Raw genomic sequence first — 19,882 nt, forward strand, 5'->3', positions numbered from 1 at the left:
GGAGAGTACCCAGTGCTTCTGACTGCTGGGACAGCTCTTCAGCCCTGACAGATGTATCTAAAAGAATTAAAGTTGCACTACTTTTCTGTAAACTGGGTGTCTCTCCTTAGCTAAAATTCTGCTGTATGGTTAGGGGCCTCCTGGACAGTCTGAGGGGTAGCTGGACACTTAGTCCTGTTCAAACAACCTTGGACTAAGATCTCTGTTACAAAGGAAGAGGGAGGAAAAAAATGTTTCCTCACACTGGGTGATGTGAATGATCTCTTCAGTGTAAACGGGAGGAAAGTATGATGAAAACAGTATAAAACAAAGGCCATCCCATTCTGACAGAAAACCTGGGGAAATGGCAACGAAGGACGCCAGCCATTGTGACAAAATGTCTTAAAGCGTAAATTGGAGACAGATTTAAACAAAAAACTTCACCTTAATAAGAGAAGCTTCTTTCTTTGGTCTCCTCCCCTTCTCTTTCCTTCCTTTCTTCCATGTAAATTCTAAGGCATTGATTCTCTCTGTCTCTCTCTCACTTGCCTCCTGCACTGTATTTCATTGCATTCTGTTGAATGTTCTGCAGCTGCCACAGGGCAGAGGGATTCTAGGCAGAACTCTGCAGGACCCGCACCTGGGAGCAACCACTGCCTCCGGGTGCTGGCCCAGGCTCTGAATTTCCTGATTGGCCATGAGATAAACAAGACCATTGCAAGAAGCTGCACCCACCCACAGGGCCACCCAGGCATGACCCAACAAACTGCTCCCATGGGAACTGTAAAGCGAGATGAACAAACCACTTCTAGATTGCCCCTCTCAGGTGTTTTGTCACAGGCAGGAGAAAAACGACAGACACAATGTTTTTGTTTATGCAAAAAGATTACCCAGCACTCCTATGTATCTGGATTTTACCCGTTTCTCAAAGAATCCTGTGCTTTCTGTCAGAAGGCTGCGGTCGATTTTCGACAACTGGCAATGGGAAAGTGTGGTCTGGATGATGACCTACGCACCCCTGACCCTGCTGTGGGGATTCCATTGTCTCTAGAGGCTTGGCACTACACACCTGCCATATGGGGTTTTGTCTTGCAGATTTGGAGGTGAAACTGGCCATAGTTTTGTCAATAGCCACCATAGTAATGATGAGCACAGCTGAAGGTCTTCTCTAAAGAAAGCATCATAACTGCACATTTTCCCCCCTCCAGAGACAGGGTTTCTCTGTGTAGCTTTGGCTGTCCTGGACTCACTTTGTAGACCAGGCTGGCCTCGAACTCGCAGCAGTCCAACAGCCTCTGCCTCCCAGAGTGTTGGTACACTTGCTATTTTTAAGCAGCGTTAGCTAAAATGGTTTCTGCTTGAAACAGCCATGGTGAAGGTTAGGGGTGTGACGTTCTCAACCTCTCCTGTTTTGATTTTGGTACAGGACATAATGATAATAATCATACTTGGCTTTAATTTATTCGCCTCGTGAGGTTAATAATGCCTTTGTTTTTTTTCTAATAGCTTGCACCTGTTTCGTGTTTTCTCAGCATGGCCGGCGAGGATCTGTGGATTCCTTCCTGACATTTGCTCTGAATTCTTCGTTTATTGTTCTTAATAACTTTTTGAAAGTCGTAATCAGAAGGAAGTCACCGAATAATGGACACCAGCCCTGCTTGTAACATGAGGAACTGATTTTAGCACTATGAAAATATGTCGAGGGATAAGACAGGCAAAAACAGGGCGGGGCTTCGGTGGACTCCACAAACAACAGCTGGCCGGGTCTGCTGTACCGGCTGCGGGGTCGGGAGGAGGTGGAAAAACACTGTTTTAAGTGTTGGAAAGCTTCCAGTAAAATCATGATGTCACTAGGATATGTTTTGTCTGTGGCTCTCATTTGCATATGTTCCTTCCCAGGGAAACGTACAACATGAAGGAATGTTCTCAGATACAGTCCCCTTCGAGGCTGCCAGCTCTTAAGAGTGCGTGAAGCAGACATCATGGGCAAAGAATTTGGTTTGTAAATTTTCTCCAAGTCAGAAAGAATGGAAAAGGAGCCATGCAAGCTCGGTGTGACGATGCCAGATGCCACAGGCTTCATTGTGCGCTCACCGGGAGAAGCCCATGCTTTACTTTCCAGCCCATTAACTAATGATTTAACCATGAACTGAGCCCTTCCCACAGTGGGCTCCACGCTTCCTTTCTATTTAGAAGTCGAAGGTGAGCCTGTTGGCTTATCCCTTTGGTCATAACGACTCCACACTTGCTGTTGTTGAGAGATTTCTATCACGCACCGAAATGTATGCTTGGCAAGTTTCTGGGCATAGCTTTGACATTGGTCTAAGACAGGCCAGAGGTATCTAGTGGGCAGTAGAATGAGTCAGGAGGGCCTGAGGTTAGGATTCCTTCTACATAGAAGTCTTCATTCCAAAACGCCATTTGCACCCCTGGAGCTGGCTCAAGTTGACTCCAGTGTTCACTAAGCCAGAGGATAATGTGAGATGATGAGGAAGAAGAGATCCCGTGAGGTGTGTAATCAGACTGTTTTGTGCCTACTCAATATTTCCATAAACCCAATAAGCAAAAACAATGATTTTCCTATTTATGGATGATCTTAATTTCTGGTAATATGAAAGACTATATTATATGAACTAATATGCCCAGTTAAAAAACAAATTAAAATTCCTGAATAATTTCTTCTTAATTCTTAAAAGCATCAAATAATTAGTATTGTTGAAAGCCCTCTAGGGACTTTAGATAAAATGTAAGAACCTCAAAGTGGAATTAACAAAGCTGCTTTTATCCTTTTGTAAAATATACTAAAAAAAAAATATATATATATATATATATATATATATATATATATATTTAAATTTGCCAACTAGGTAAACTTGACCTTCATTTTTGAGGACGTAGGAAGGGGTAGGGCGAAGAGACAGAGACAGAGAGACTGGGCCTGGCTTGAGGCTTTTGAAATCTCAGTGCCCCGTGCCCAGTGACACGGCTCCTCCAACAGAGCTACACCTCCTAATCCTTCCTAAACAGTCCGCCAACTGGAACCAAATATTCGAACATATGAGCCTATGGGAGCCATTCTTAGTCACACCACACCCTTCCTGCCAGTTTCCTGTTACTATCCACTGCTGTCCCCTGCCATGGCCCAGGCCATCAGAATGAGAACCAGAGTGGGATGTGGTTTTATCCAGGTTAGAGATTTTTAACCAAACACAAATGTAGCCTGCGAAGCTACATTTTCATGTCACTGAAGTATCCTTATATGTATAGTTGTCAAGACACAAACGTAACGTAAGGAGTCAGAAAATTTAAGCTTTGGAAAGGACACATTTATCGCCTGATTTTCTTTTATTAATTTTAGATTATATTTTGAATAAAAACTTACCACCAACAAAGTGGCTTAAAATGTAAAATTTATTTTCTTACAGTTTTGAAGGCGGGGTGTCCAAGATCAAGGGGTCAAGATGTCTGGGTTCCCTGGCTTACAACCCGCTACCTTCTTCCTGTCCTCACACGGCCTTTCCTCTCCATGGGTCATGCCTGGCACCCCTTCTTCTTGTTAGGATGTCCGTCACATGCAATCAGGACCCACGCAATGACCTCACTGAACCTTAATCTTCTCCTAAGCACAAGAGAGTACAATTTTGCTGGGCAACTATTTCACTCTGTTCCGAAGGCTCAGAGCTTCGTAGGAAGGGGTCTCCAAACAGATTTCACGAGAAGCTGAAAAATCCAACTGTTGTTTTTGTACCCCAAACTGGAGTGGCAATAGACTATCACTTTCAAACTGAAATACAGGCCGGGAGCAGTTTGCTACAAGAGATGGGCGTGACACTCAAGGGCATTGTCTTAGTAATCTTCAAATCAGGGGCCGGTTCAAGGGGGCAGAGGACAGGGCGGAGTTCCGAAAGCCTGGAGTAGTCACCGTGTTTACACAGGTGTGTGCACGTACATGTGGAGTCTGAAGGTTGACAGTGGGTGTCTTCCTTGGTCACTCTCCACCTTACATTATGAGACCAGGTCTCTGACTGAGGTCTCTGTCTTCACAGCCCTGGATTTACGGCACTGCCATCCTTACCAGCTTCTTTACATGGCTCTGATCTCAACTCAGATCCCTAGCTGCCTTGGCTACAAATTCTTTCATCACAGAACCATCGCTGTTCTGTTATTTTGTTGCTTGCCCCATATTTTGTATTGAAGACAGATAGAGCACATGTTGGTCCATAAGCCATCAAACCACAAACAGCTCATTTGGACAGACTCCAGAATGGTTTCCTACATTGGGGTCCTCAGGCTTGGCTTGGAAAGAATGTGACATGTTTGCTTCGGGACTGAAGGGGAAGTCTTATCAATGCACACTACTCTCCAGCACTAGATTCATCCTGATCCTCTCCTCTCAATTCTCAGCTGGCCCCATAGAAATTATTGTGAAGAAAATAAGTTGGGACACTAATCATCCATGACTTATGAGGTGCCCTGTAACATACGGATTACTCTGTGCCCAAAAATGCTTGCCCCATACCTCTCATGATTTTGGAATGTCATTTACATCAGTGTACATGAAAACATGTTTACAATTATCCAAGCCTAGTAGTTAATTGTGGTGTAAAAATACTATATTAGCATCTCTGCATGGTTTTCATATGCTCTGTGTGATCCAGACACAGAACCACCATGCAAATTGTTTGGAATTTTGCCAAAAATAGATTAGCATTTCAGACAGTCCCATCTCTGAGATATGAGATCTGTGAATGTGTTTCTTAATCCAGCCTTCTAACCTGTGTGTTTTGATTAGGGAATTGAGGCCACTGATGTTTAAAGTTATGGTTTAAATAGATGTGTTGATTGTTGTCCCTTTCTTTCTGTGAGTGTGTTTTAGTCCAGCATTGTGTTCCTCTAATTATCGTTCAGTTTTTTTTTCTTCATTAGTTTTCTGACTATAATGTTTCTCACCTAAGTCTAAAATTTTGTGTCCAATATGCTTTGTAGGCCTGGTTTGGTGGGCCTTAATTCTTTTAGTCTGTTTAGATCATGGAAAGTTTCCTTCTTCTCAGTTATGTCAGATGATAGTTTTGCTGGGTGCCATAGTCTAGGTTGGCAGTTGTGTTTTAGAACTTGATGTACATTATTCTGGGCTCTTCTGGCTTTTAAGGTTTCCATCAAGAAGTCAGCTGTTATTCTCATGGCTTTTCCTTTACATGTGGCATGCTTTCTCCTCTTGTAGCTTGGAGTACTCTTTCCTTATCTGTATATTTATTTCTTCAACTATAAACTTGCAATGGGAAGCTTTTTATGCTCCTGTCTACTTAGTGTTCTGTGTGCTTCTTCTATCTATATGAGCATGCCTTTCCTTACTGAGGAGATTTTTTTTTCTTCTACGTGATTAATTCTACTTTGTTAGGCTTTCCACTATCTTTTCTAATTGGGCTATTGAGTTTTCTAATGCCACCTTTATTGTAGCTTGAGCTGTCTTCTTTATTTCTCTCTCTCTCTCTTTCTCTCTTTTTTTCTGAATTCAGATTTTACATCCTGAATTGTTTTCATCATTTCATTCAGCTGTATATTTGTGTTTTCTTGGACATCATTTAAATATTTATTATTAGTCTTTTTAAGTTTATTGGTGTGTTTTTGTCTTCCTTAAAATTCTTTTTAAAAATTCTTGAAGCTTTTGATCACATTTATGATTGTTCTTTTAAGCTCTGTGCTCTAAGGTTCATATAAGTAACTCTCATTTGAGAACATTCTTACAAGACTAATTTGAGACATACTGTCTTCACTCTTATAATGCATGCGTTTTGTGACATGACTGAGCATGTGGACCTCTCTTGCTCTTGTGTCTGGTGTAGCATTCTAGTCTGCCTCAGGCTGGTTGGTGCAGGAGCTGTGCAATGTGGACAAGGCCTAGGAACATGATGATAATGGTGCTGGTGAGCCTAATAGAGCTCATTCTGTAAAGCTGGTGTACTGAATCGTGAACCTGGAGGTAGGCCTCCAAACCCTTCTTTCTTTCAGCTTAGGGACAGCTGCTTAAGCCTGTCTCCAAGCAGAATGTAGGAAGAGCAGGAGGCAAAAGAGCAGGGAAAGAAGGAGGAGGAAAGAAGGAGGAGGAAAAAGAGAAGGAGAAAGAGAAGCAGGAAGAAGAACAAAAGAAGGAGCAGGAGGAGGGAGACACCCTTCATCTCATCTCTCCTTTTATCCCTGGGTTCCACTGAGATGTACTTTTGTTTTGAGCTGTTTATTGTTGCTGGTAGCCCTTCAAATGTTTCTCATATTTTAGCTTAGAAGAAGTTACTCTTCCATCTCACAGTATCTCCAGTCATTCCCCCAACACAACCACTTGCAATCTGGACAATCTCCTATAGTCGCTTATTTCACAGAGGACAGAGGCCAAAACACACACAAGCTGCACTCCCCCTTCCCCTGGAGCAGTTGGCTTGGCGGGCTCACATTCTGCAGAACCAGAGATGTTTTGATTTATATCAGATCGGAATTTCTAATATACGAATCTCAGGCTTTGCCAATATTTGGAACTGACTGGGTAAGCTCTGAGGTTTTCTACAATGCCGCCCAGGGGAATCAAAGAAAAATCTAGGCAGGCAAACTTGAAAGCAAAAGGTATAAAACAAAGAGGTGAACCATTACTGCTTCTCGTTCTTTCAATGAATCTGTTACCTTTTCTGTTAGCATTTATTTCATTTTGAAATAGAGATACCCAGGAACTTCAAACCTGTGAAAGCTGTGAAGAGATTCAAATTTCCCTAAGAAACTCTGGCTCGAATTTTTCTGGAAACTCCTTGAACAAAGTAAAACTAACTAGTGTAGAAACAGGAACTCTGCATTCAGCCTGGCAGACTCCACTCCCGTGTCTGTGTGTGCAGCAACGAAGACTGGAATTTTCAGTCGCATACTCTATTCTTGAGCTTTTGTCAAGGAAACCAGGATCTTGCTGTGTAGGTCTGGCAGGCTTCAGACTCACCATCTTCCTGACTCAGCCTTCTAACTGGTAAAGGTTAACAGACCCAGTTTGATCCTCCTTTAAAAACACGTTTTATTATGAGTAGATAAGGTTCGAACTTCATGTCTCTTGTCAGTCAGACTCAGGGAAATCACAGACCAAACGCTTTGCAAGGGCTGTTGGAATTGTGTTGGCATCCTCGTTAATCAGGACAGAACAGCACCACTGTCACAGAGGGTTTTGTGATTCGGAAACATGTTGTGCACTTCCATTTCATCATCAAACCCAGACCACTGCAGGGGGATAAGCATCATTTACATTTCGCTGCTACATCTAATTTTATATTCTTTGCTGATTTTGATAAGTACTCACTATGAGTTAAGGAAGTTGGCTTCCTCAGAATATTTTTATCCTTTGTGCTCCAAGGGTCGCTTATGAGGAGCCAATACCTCATGTGACTGTCATTTCAGCGTCCAATGGTGAGCCATAGGGCTACTCCCAGACATTGCTATTAGTTGATGCTTAGTGCAAAAGGACAACAGAATATCCTTTCAGATGTCCTGGGCCAAATGAATGGATTGGCTGACTGATTGCTAGCCTTGGTCCATGACTGGCTCTCCCTCTGCCTTCTCTTCTGGGCTTGTGAGACCTCATGTGACCAACTGGATACATGGGCAAGCCTGACTTTGCACTGCCCAGGTGATAAAAATGATACCAATGCTGGGGTCCTCTCAAACAAGAGGTAGATGAAAGGATGCCCTCAAGGGAGTTATTTGCTGCCCAATAAGACTTCTCTCCTTTTCTATCATTATTTTCTTTACATTACTGGGTCTAGTAGGGAGACCTGTGGTAGACTACTTCATCATTTCCCCTTGCCAGAGTCTTTATGGTGGCTTCCCGCTCCACTCTAAATTGGCCAATTAAGGAAGCCAATTTAGTCTCCTTAAGTCACACTATGGTGAGGGTTCATGCATTCATGTTGGTACCAGGAGCCAAGGATTACACTGTTCCAGCATTGGCCTTTGTTTTGTTTGGGGTTTTTCAGAACAATTTACAATGACGTCTTTTCCAAACTTCTGATCATAGACCTTTGTGACTTTTTTTTTTTCCACAGACCTTAATTCCGTTGTGGCTCTTTGGCTTCATTAATTTTCTCTGTCTGCTTTCTATCCTTCATCAGCTCTACTCGGGACTCCTGCTTCTACTCTCAATACCATTCCAGTCTCATTTTCTTATTTTATATTGATTTAATTCAGATAGACACATGGGCTGTCATGCTGGCCTTTTGTTTTTATGCTTTTCACTGTCTTTGTCTCTCCTGGGGAGACTGAGAAAAATCTCACAGCTTTATTTCAGGATGCTCCTTTTTCCTGCAAGGCATCTTTCACTTTTAGGTTGTTCTCATTTGTGTGGACACTGGCTGTTCTTCTCTTCCAGGAAATGGAGCTCCTGTTTAATGCCTTCTAGTGTCTCTCTCTTCTTCTCCCTCCTCTCCCTCCCTCCATTTCTTCTTCTCTCTTCCTTTCTTCTGTTTTGGAGGCTACTTTTTGTGATGCTTTAACCTCTGTCTTGCATTTGTGACTTTCTTGGAGAGGTTTTGCAGGTTCCTCAGAAACACAGGGTAGTGAGTGGCCCAGAGGTGTCCGAGTACTGTCGCCTTACAGGTTCACTTCATGAGAAGGTATGACTGTAGATACGTTTAAGAATTGTTTTCCTTCCTTCATATGTGCATCTCTCCTGTTGTATCTGGAAGACAGTTTCCTGGACTCATTCATCACTTCTGGCTCTTACGGTCTTTCTGCCTCCTCTTCTACATATATCCTCGAGCTTCGAGAGGAGGGGTTTGATGGAGATATTCTAGTTAGGACTGAGTTCTCCAAAGTGTCTCATTGCACACATCATCCAGTTGTGGATCTCTGTGTTAGTTCCCATCTACTGAAGGAAGTGCTTCTCTGATGTGGGCTGATTAAGACACTCCATCAGAAAACCAGACACGTTAAATCGGCTAGAAAAAAAAAAGTGGGGAATACCCTAGAACTCATTGGCACAGGGGCCAACTTCCTGAACAGAACACCAACAGCACAGGCTCTAAGATCAACAATCAACAAATGGGACCTCATGAAGCTGAAAAGCTTCTGTAAATCAAACGACACTGTCATCAAAACAAAACGACTGCCTACAGATTGGGAAAGAATCTTCACTTACCCTTTATCTGACAGAGGGCTAATATCCAGCATATATAAAGAACTAAAGAAGCTGAAAAGCAGCAAACCGAGTAATCCAATTAAAAAATGGGGAACAGAGCTAAACAGAGAATTCTCTGTAGAGGAATATCGAATGGCAGAGAAACACTTGAAGAAATGCTCAACCTCATTAGCCATTAGGGAAATGCAAATCAAAACAACCCTGAGATTTCACCTTACACCCATCAGAATGACCAAGATGAAAAACTCAAGTGACAATACATGTTGGAGAGTTTGTGGAGAAAGGGGAACCCTCCTCCACTGCTGGTGGGAATGTAAACTTGTACAACCACTCTGGAAATCAATTTGGCGCTTTCTCAGACAACTAGGAATAGCGCTTCCTCAAGATCCAGCCATACCACTCCTAGGCATATATCCAAAGAGGCTCAAGTACACAATAAGGACATTTGCTCAACCATGTTTGTATCAGCCTTATTTGTAATAGCCAGAAGCTGGAAACAGTCGAGATGCCCCTCAACTGAAGAGTGGATGCAGAAATTGTGGTACATCTACACAATGGAGTATTACTCAGCAATGAAAAATAATGAAATCATGCAGGTAAATGGTGGGACCTGGAAAGGATCATCCTGAGTGAGCTGTCCCAGAAGCAGAAAGACACACACGGTATATACTCACTCATATAGACTTATAGGATAAACCTAAAATCTGTCCATCTAAATAAACTCATCAAGAGAGAGGACTCTGACTAATATGCTCAATCCCCATCCCAAAAGGCAAAGAGGATGGACATCAGAAGAAGAAGAAAGCAGGAAAACACCTAGGAACCTGCCACAGAGGGCCTCTGAAAGGCTCTGCCCTGCAGACTATCAAAGCAGACGCTGAGACTTTATGGCCAACTATTGGGCAGAGTGCATGGAATCTTATGTAAGAAGTGGGAAATAGTAGGTTATGGAGAGGACAAGAACCCCACAAGAAGAGCAACAGAACTAGAAGATCTGAACACAGGGGTCTTCCCAGAGACCCATACTCCAACCAAGTACCAGGCATGGAGATAACCTAGAACCCCTGCGCAGATGTAATCCATGGCAGTTTAGTGTCTAAGTGGGTTCCATAGTAATGGGAAGAGGGTCTGCCTCCGACACAATCTAATAGACCTGCTCTTTGATCACCTCCCCCTGAGGGGAGAGCAGTCTTACCAGGCCACAGAAGATGACAATGCAGCCACTCCAGATGTGATCTGATAGACTAAGATCAGAAGGAAGGAGAGGAGGACCTCCCCTATCAGTGGACTTGGGGAGGGGCATGCATGAAGAAGGGAGAGGGAGGGGTTTATGGGGGGATACAAAGTGAATAAAGTGTAAAAAAAATAATAAGAAAAAGAAGAAAAAAGAAAATAAGGTTTAGACTATACTCGGATTTCGGGAGTCACTTCAGTTTTGGGATATGAATTGTGGAAATAACTCCAATACAATTTGTAATTGCATCTGTTTGTATTACTTATATACTCCAGATTTTACTGAAAATTCTGACCGTTATTTTAATACAATTAAAAGGGAAATGATTTTATGAGACATTAAAAAAAAAAAGATCAGATGATCACACAAGAGCTGTACAAGTTCAGTCCAGAAGTGGACACAGGGTCCCACCCCCAATCAACAATATATTTATAATTGATATCTGCTGACAAAGGAAAGATCATTTCCTTCCAACGGAATCTCACTGGGAATATTAACGACACTGCAGGGCAGTTCCCAATACCCATGAGTAGCTGGCCAGCACAAAACAAAATCTATTAATTTTTTGTGGACTTTCTTGTTTCACTTTGACACTATTTTTTCAATGTAATATTTTTATTGATTATTTGGGAATTTCACATAATACACCCTGATCACACTCACTTCCTAATCCTCCCAGATCCACCCTCACCCTTGTGACCTCCCTGTACCTCCCATCCCTGGGAAAAAGAAGGAGAAAGAAAAAGAAAACAAACAACCAAAAAAAAAAAAAAAAAAAGAAAAGAAAAAAGAAAACCCCCAAAACACGAGTCTAATTCATGTTGCCATATACTCACTGGAACATAATCAAACTCCCAGTAGCCAGTCCCTTAAAGAAACTGAGTCCTTCCCTACCACAGTCCCACCAGAAGCCATAATTGTGGAGAGTAACACTTCATCCTTATCACAATTTTTAAGAGTTCTCTTCAATGGATTCTTGTCTAGGTTGTTACTTTTGGGGAGGGGGAGAATCTGTAGGGGTAGGTTTGTCACAGAAGACTTTTATGTCCCTCATTCTCAAGTGTGAGTTTGTAGTTATCCATATAAGTGCAAAAATAGCTTCCTTTACCTTTACCATCAGCAGTAAATGGATCACAGGCTTCCATATGGTTTCTGGTGACAGCAGGGACCACAGACTCCACATGGTCTTTGACGTCAGCTCACGCCATAGACTTCAGCATGGTGTCTGGTGGCAATACAGACCATGGACACCATCAGACCCCCTAGTAGCAGCACAGGTCACTCACATCAAGATGCCATAGCACAGCCCTTGGACATCAACATGGGTATGAACTGCCCCACAGATTACCAACCTCCTCATGGCCTTCCGTGGTAACAGTGGCCGTGGACATCAGCACGACTCCCAGCTGTATTACCACCACAGACCCTAACATGGCCCTTAGCAGCAGCATGGACCACAGATAACTAACATGGCCCCTTGAGGTAGCACAGACTACAGATGCTCACCTGATCTATGTTGGTAGCATGGGCCTTGAACATCAACATGGCCTCCAGTGCCAGCCCAATCCACAGACATCCACATGAACCTTCAACAGGGCCTGGGGCCACAGCAGGAACCATAGATACCAGCATGGTCTCCCAAGGCAGCAAGGACCATAGGGGTCTTTCAAGGAGGTCCAATCCAGAAAACGAACTATTCTCTACTTCAGACATCCTGTCTCAGTGCCAGGATGATAGTGTGGCTGGGCGGCGTATTCTAGGACTGAGTCTGTGCAAGCTCCGCCGCTCGGCACCTTCCTGCCAACCCTATGCAGCAAGAACATGTTCCCCTCTTTGGACCACAGCCTTCTCTCACAACTGTCACCACTATTGCATCTCTAGTTCTGCCTCTGTCTACCAAGGACTCAGTTTCTTTAAGGGACTGGCCACTGGGAGTTTGATTATGTTCCAGTGAGTATATGGCAACATGAATTATTGCTGGGTTCCTCCATCTTTCCATCATTTATCATAGTGTCATTGGAAAATGCAGTTTAACACAGCATAAATTTTTTTCCCAAATATCTAATACTTAATAAAATAGACTTTCAATCAAAATTAATCAAAAGAGAGGGGGAAGGGCACTTCATACTCATTAAAGGAAAAATCCACTAAAATGACATCTCAATTCTGAACATTTATGCCCCAAGTATAAGGGCACTCACATCTGTAAAAGAAACATTACTAAAGCTTAAATCACACATTATCCCCACATATTACTAGTGGGAGACTTCAATACCACACTCTCACTAATGGACATATCATTGAGGCAGAAACTAAATGGGAAATATTGAAATTAACAGATGTCGTGAATCAAATGGACCTAAAACGTACCTACTGAACTTTTTACCCAAATACAAAAGAGTATACCTTCTTCTCAGCACCTCATGGGACTTTCTTCAAAATTGACCATATGGTCAGTCATAAAGCAAGCCTCAACTAATACAAGAAAATTGAAATAACTCCTTGTATTTTATCAGATCTCCATGGATTAAAGCTGGACAACAACAACAGAAATAACAAGAAGCCTACATATGCATGGAAACTGAACCACTCTCTATTTAATGACCACTGGGTCAGGGAAGAAATAATGAAAGAAGTTAAAGACCTCCTAAAAGTCAATGAAAATCAAGGCATAACATACCCAAATTTAGGGAACACAATGCATGCTAAGAAGAAAGTTCATAGCACTAAGTGACTTCATAAAGAAATTGGAGAGATCTCATACTAGCAACTTAACATCACACCTGAAAGCCCTAGGGAAAAAAAAGAGCAAACATATACAGATGGCTGGAAATAATCAAACTCAGGACTGATATCAATAAATTAGAAATAAAGAGAACAATACAAAAAAAATCAATGAAACCAAGATCTGGTTCTTTGAGAAAATAGACAAGATAGACAAACCCTTAGCCAAACCAAAAGGCAAGGAAACAATATCCAAATCAACAAAATCAGAAATGAAAGGGGGACACATAATAATAAACACTGTGGAAATCCTAAGAATGATTAGGTCTTACTTCAAAAGCCTGCACTTCACAAAACTGGAAAATCTAAATGAAATGGACAGTTTTCTCGATTGATTCCACTTACCAAAGTTAAATCAAGATAATGTAAACAAGTCAAATAATCCTATGGCCCCTAAGGAAATAGAAGCATTCATCAAAAGTCTCCCAATAAAAAAAGGTCCAGGGCCAGATGGTTTCAGTGTAGAATTCTACCAGACCTTCAAAGAATAGCTAATACCAATACTCTTCAAACTATTCCACAAAATAGAAACAGAAGGAACATTGCCAAACTCATTCTATGAAGCCACAGTCACCCCTGATACCTAACCCACACAAAGACCCAATAATGAAAGAAAATTTTAGGTCAATCTCCCTTATGAACATTGACACAAAAACACTCAATGAAACACTCACAAACCGAATCTAAGAACACATCAAAAATATCATCCACTGACTAAGTAGGCTTCATCCCAGGGATGCAGAGGTGAATCAATATATAGAAATCCTTTGTTGTGATCCACCATACAAACAAACTGAAAGAAAAAAACCACATGATCATCTCATTAGATGCTGAAAAAGCATTTAACAAAATCCAACACCCGTTCATGATAAAGTCTTGGAAAGATCAGTGATACAAGGCACAAGCCTAAACATAATAAAGGCTATATACAGCAAGCTGATAGCCAACTACAAACTAAATAGAGAGAAACTAGAAGCAATTCCACTAAAATCAGGGACAAGCCAAGGCTGCTCACTTTTTTCGTATCTCTTTAATATAGTGTTTGAATTTCTAGCTAGAGCAATAAGACAACTAAAGGAGATCAAGGGATACAAGTTGGAAAAGAAGAAGTCAAAGTATCCCTATTTGCAGATGATATGATTGTATGCATAAGTGACCCCCAAAATTCTACCAAGGAACTCCTGCAGCTGATAAATACCTTCAGCAAAGTGGCTGGATAGAAAATTAACTAAAAAAAAATCAGCAGCTGTTTGTATACAAAAGACAAATGGGCTGAGAAAGAAATTAAGGAAACAATACCCTTCACAATAGTAACAAATAATATGAAGTATCCTGGTGTAACTAACCAAGCAAGTGAAAGACCTGTCTGACAAGAACTTCAAAAAAAGAAAGAAAGAAATCGAAGATTGTAGAAAATAGAAAGATCTCACATGCTCACGGATTGGTAAGATTAACATAGTAAAAACAGCCATCCTACCAAAAGTATCTACAGATTCAATGCAATTCCCATCAAAATTCCAACACAATTCTTTACAGACCTGGAAACAACAACCATCAACTTCATATGGAAAAATAAAATACCCAGGTTAGCTAAAACAATCCTATACAGTAAAAGAATTTCTGGAGGTATCTCTATCCCCAATTTCAAGCTGCACTACAGAGCAACAGTAATAAAAACTGCATAGTCCTGGCATAGAAACAGACTGGTGGATCAATGGAATCAAATCAAAGACCCAGAAATAAATCACACACCTGCAGACACTTGATTTTTGACAAAGAAGCCAAAACCATACAATGGAAAAAAGATAGCATCTTCAACAAATGGTGCTGGTTTAACTGGATGTCTGCATGCAGAAGCATGCAAATAGATGCATATTTATCATCCTGAACAAAACTCAAGTCCACGCAGATCAAAGACCTCAACATAAGACCAGGCACACTAAATCTATTAGAAAAGAAAGTGGAGATCAGCCTTGAACTCATTGGCACAGGAGACAACTTTCTGAACAGAACACCAACAACTCAGGCACTAAGATCAACAATTAATAAGTGGAACCTCAAGAAACTGCAAGGCTTCTAAAGGCAAAGAACACTGTCAATAGAACAAAATGGCAGCCTACAGATTGGGAAAAGATCTTCACCAAGTCCACATCTGACAGAGGGCTAATATCCAAAGTCTGAAAGAACTCAAAAAATTAAACATTAAAAAAATCAAATAATTCGATTTAAAATTGGGGTACAGAGCTAAACAGAGAGTTCTCAACAGAGGAATCTCTAATGGCTGAGAAGCACTTAAAAATGCTCAGTGTTCTTAGTCATAAGGAAAATGCAAATCAAAAGGACTCTGAGTTTCCATTTTATACCATTCAGAATGGCTAAGATCAAAAACTCAAGTGACAGCACATGCTAGCGAGGTTGTGGAGAAAGAATATTCCTTTTTCTATTGCTGTTGGAACTGCAAACTCTTTGGGACTACAACCACTTTGGAAATCAATCTGGCACTTTCTCAGAAAATTGGAACTAGTACTACCTCAAGACTCAACTATATCACTTCTGGTCATATACCCAAAAGAACAAGGACATTTGCTCAACCATGTTCATAGTAGCTTTATTTGTAATAGCCCAAAAACTGGAAACAACCTAGATGTCCCACAAGTGAAGAATGGATAAAGAAACTATGGTACATTTACACAATGGAATACTCCTCAGATATCAAGAACAAGGAAATCATGAAATTTGCAGGCAAATGGATGGAACTAGAAAGACTCATCCTGAGTGAGATAAGCCTGACCCAGAGAGACACACATGGTATGTACTCACTTATAAGTGTATATTAGCCATGTAGTACAGGATAACCAAAACAGACCTAAAGAAGATAAATAACAAGGAGGGCACAAGGGAGGCCCTCCTTGAATCTCAATCTCACTCAGACAGGAAAATAGAATAGACATTGGAGGTGGATGAAGAGAAACCTGAGTGGGAGAGAGGGTGGGTAGAGAAATGAAGTGGGAGGATTAGATGTGGGGAGAGTAGGAAGGGGAGCTGAGAGGGCTTGGAGAGAAAAGGGAAACTGAGGGCAGGGACATCTCCGAGACAAGCTAGAGACCTTTGATAGGGTAGGCTCCAGGGAGGATATGGGAATGACTATAGCCAAGATTCCTAGCAGTAGGGGACATAGATACTGAGAAAGCCACCTTCTAGCTAGGCATGACGTATAGCGGTGGGAGGGGAACATCAATCCACCTTCAAAACTTTTACCCTAAAATTATCTTGCCTGCAAGATATACAGAGATAAAGACAGAGCAGAGACTGATAGAATGTCCAACAAATGCTTGGCCCAACCTGAGGCTCAGCTCATCATAGGAGAAAGTCAACCCCTGACACCATTAATGATATTCTGCTATGTTTACAGGCAGGAGCCTAGCATAATCATCCTCTGAGAGCCCTCCCCTAATCAGCTAATTGAATCAGATACTGAGACTCACAGCCAAGCATTAGGTGGAGCTCAGGGAGTCCTTTGGAAGAGTAGGGGGGGAAGGATAGAAGGACCCAGAGGGGATTAGAAGGCTACAAGAAGGCCAACAGAATCAATTGATGTAGACCCTTGGGGGCTTACAGAGATAGAAGCACCAACCAAAAAGCATGCATGGAATGGACCGTAAGTTGAACAGGTGCTGTCTATCATGGACTCTGTTGCCTGCCTTCAATCACTTTGCCCTAACCTTGTCTGGCCTCAGTGAATGAGGCTGAACTCGATCCTGATGCAACTTGATGTGCTGGGATGCAATGGTCAATTGGGAGGGCTCCCCTTTTCTAAGGAGAAGGGGAGAGAGGATAGGGGAAAGAGGGTGGGAGGGTGGGACTGGGAGGGGAAGAGGGAAGGGCCTATGATTGGGATGTAAAGCAAATATGTAAATTAAAAATTAAAAAAGAAAATGAATTTTAATCACTTTGACCTTACTCATCAAAGAGAATCAAAGATTCCTTGTCAGTGAAAGCAGAGGACCCTGGAGCCTCTCCTGGGTGTTCTGGAGGTGAAAGCTGCTTGCTTGGTAGCCTTAGCAATGTTGGGATTTCAGGCGTAAAGGGTGGATACAATCTCATACCGCTCAGACTCACACATGCTCCCGGCACTCTGTGCTCCATGAGCCCAGAAACAAGATGGAGGAAGTTGACTGTAGTTCTGAGCCACACAAGCTGACTATCCAGAGCTTCTGCAAGTGTGTCCCTGAAGGCCAAAGTGCCACCTACAATACCCCAGAACCCAAACTTAAGCAGCAGCCCCCGGGTGACTAATTTGCTGCACCAAAAGTAAAGCCAAATGTTGCTTTGCAGATCCTACCTGTCGGGGGCCCTGGAGTGTTGATATTGTAAGCAGAAAAACCAAAATGAGGTTTCATTGACCCTTGCTCATTGGCTTTGTTTCGGAATGCACGAATAAACCCCAAAAGCCTATTAACACACCTGACAGGAGTTTTAAACTGTGTTCGAAACAGTAACATACGTAAACTTTATTCCTGAGAAATTTTGCTTTTCTTGAAATCGGGCTGATGAGTTCATTCAGATTTCATATTGTGAATGTAAGTATCTGGCATTCATGGGTTTTCGCTTTGGAGAGAGAGAGAGAATTCTGCCTGAAATTGTGAAATGATTTTCCTTGTGGTAGCAGAACGCTTTTTATAATTGCCTGACACAGCTGTCACAGGGACAGGACTAACGGAGCAGCTAAACCTAATGGCTGGACGTGGAGCCAGTTCACTGCAATGACTATGGAGTCTGCAAACTTGGGATCCACACTTCATGCTCTTTTGATTTTCTAACATCAAAGTCCTTTTAAAATAAACCCATGACAAGGACAAATAATGGCTGAATGATGTTTTACCATTAAGATCTTAGTGATGAGCCAGAGTCAGAAGAGAACACCCTGTCCCTGGTCCTTTGTCCCTTTTCTTGATTCTTCCCATTCCTTCCTTCCTTCCTTCCTTCCTTCCTTCCTTCCTTCCTTCCTTCCTCCCTTCCTTCTTTCCTTTCTTCCTCCCTTCTTTCCTTCCTTCTTTCTTGACTTCCTTCCTTTTCTCTTTTCTTCCTTTCAATGTTTTCTCTTCTTTCTTCTTTCCATCCCTCCCTTTTTTCCTTCTTCCTTCCTTTTTGTATTTTCCCCCTCCTTTTTCTTTTCTTCCTCTCCCCTCCCCTCCTTATTCTTCTTTTGTTTTCTTTGTTTTTTTTTTTTTTTTTCTCACATAAAAAAGGATTAAATGAGGCCAGGCCCATGAGCTGGTTCTGGGATAGTGTCCCTGTCCTGGTCAACACCGCTCAAGGTGAGAGAAGGTTCAGGGTCCTGGCTGGAGATTGTAAAGCAGACGGTACTCTGGGAAAGGGGAGCCCTGGTGCACTGTATGGTTTGAGCCTGGAGGTGACCTCACGGTGTCAGAGACATGGGAGGAACTGGCCTGTCAACAACAGGAAGCTGGTGAAAAATGGAAGATTCCCCTGGAGAGTGAATGAAGAGCAGATGGCTTTAAGTGTGTGCCTCACAGTGACAACACACAAGAGAAATTCTGCTCTCTTGACATTCAAAAGATACCAGAAATGCCAGTGACCACATTCCGTAGCTGCCTGAAGGTCTCCGTGTCAGGGGGTTCAAACCTCAGCCTGGGGAATGGCAGGTGCTGATGACAGCTCACCCCTCAGACGGATTCCTTTTGATAATTCCCTGCGTGCAGTTTTGAGTCCTATGCCTGCCCGTAAAATTCCTGTTTAAACTTTATCAGTGTTGGAAATGGTCTTCCGTGTGAAACAGAAGTAAAAAAGACTTCCTTTGGCAACTGAAAATGAGAGATGAGGGAAGGAACTGTCACTTCAGGGTCAGGGTGCCTAGTTTACAGTCAAATACCCATCCAAGTCAGAATGCAGCCTTAGGGCATAAGAAATCAAAGCCCCAGGTGGGAAGAATCTTAGGAGACAGAACGGAACAGTTCCCCATTTCCCAGAGCTAGACAGCTTTCCACAGGATGAGATCTTGGGCTGACTATCCCTGATGCACACTAAACACCAGACTCTCCACTGGTGGTTTTAGCATTACTGACAGCTCATTCCAGAGTTTGGGAAAGAAGGCTTGCGTGTCAAGGTGAGAGTTTATATTAATTAAGGTTACCGATAGCTCCAACAATGACCGCGTCTGATTCTTTTTTTTTTTCTTTCTCTTTCTCATTTTCATTATCATCTGGTGTGTCAGCCTCCCAGATCTCTTCTTTCCTGGGTGGGCCTCTCTACAGAGGTTCTCCACATCAATCCCCAGAGATACCAGGCAGGCCTGTGGTGCAGTGACCCACACTCATGACTTTGAAACATCCCTCGTTGCCCTCACTCAATTGCCCATCTTGTTTCCTTTATTTGTATTTCCTCCTGGAACCTGTGTCTTAGGGCTGCTTTAGTGGAACCCAACCTTCAATCACCCCATCCCTGGAAACTACACCCCTCTATCTAGCATCTTAGCCCAGCTTCCCAGGCATATGTGGTTTTGCTAGTCATATTTTATTGCTACACATTTTCTGATGTTAGTCCCTCATATGTATATCCGCACAGTGGTGGTGAAGATGGAGCCTATAAATGTCAAAGGACTGGTCTTTCTTTCTTCTCTTTTGCTTCTCTGCTCTACTCAGGGTCAGGTATTGGTGTTTCTTCTTTCAAGTCTTTCACCCAAGCTTTACACTCCCTCAGCCACCACT

This window comes from Psammomys obesus, unplaced genomic scaffold (assembly GCF_907164565.1).
Source record: "Psammomys obesus unplaced genomic scaffold, mPsaObe1.curated_primary_1811, whole genome shotgun sequence".
Lineage (NCBI taxonomy): Eukaryota > Metazoa > Chordata > Mammalia > Rodentia > Muridae > Psammomys > Psammomys obesus.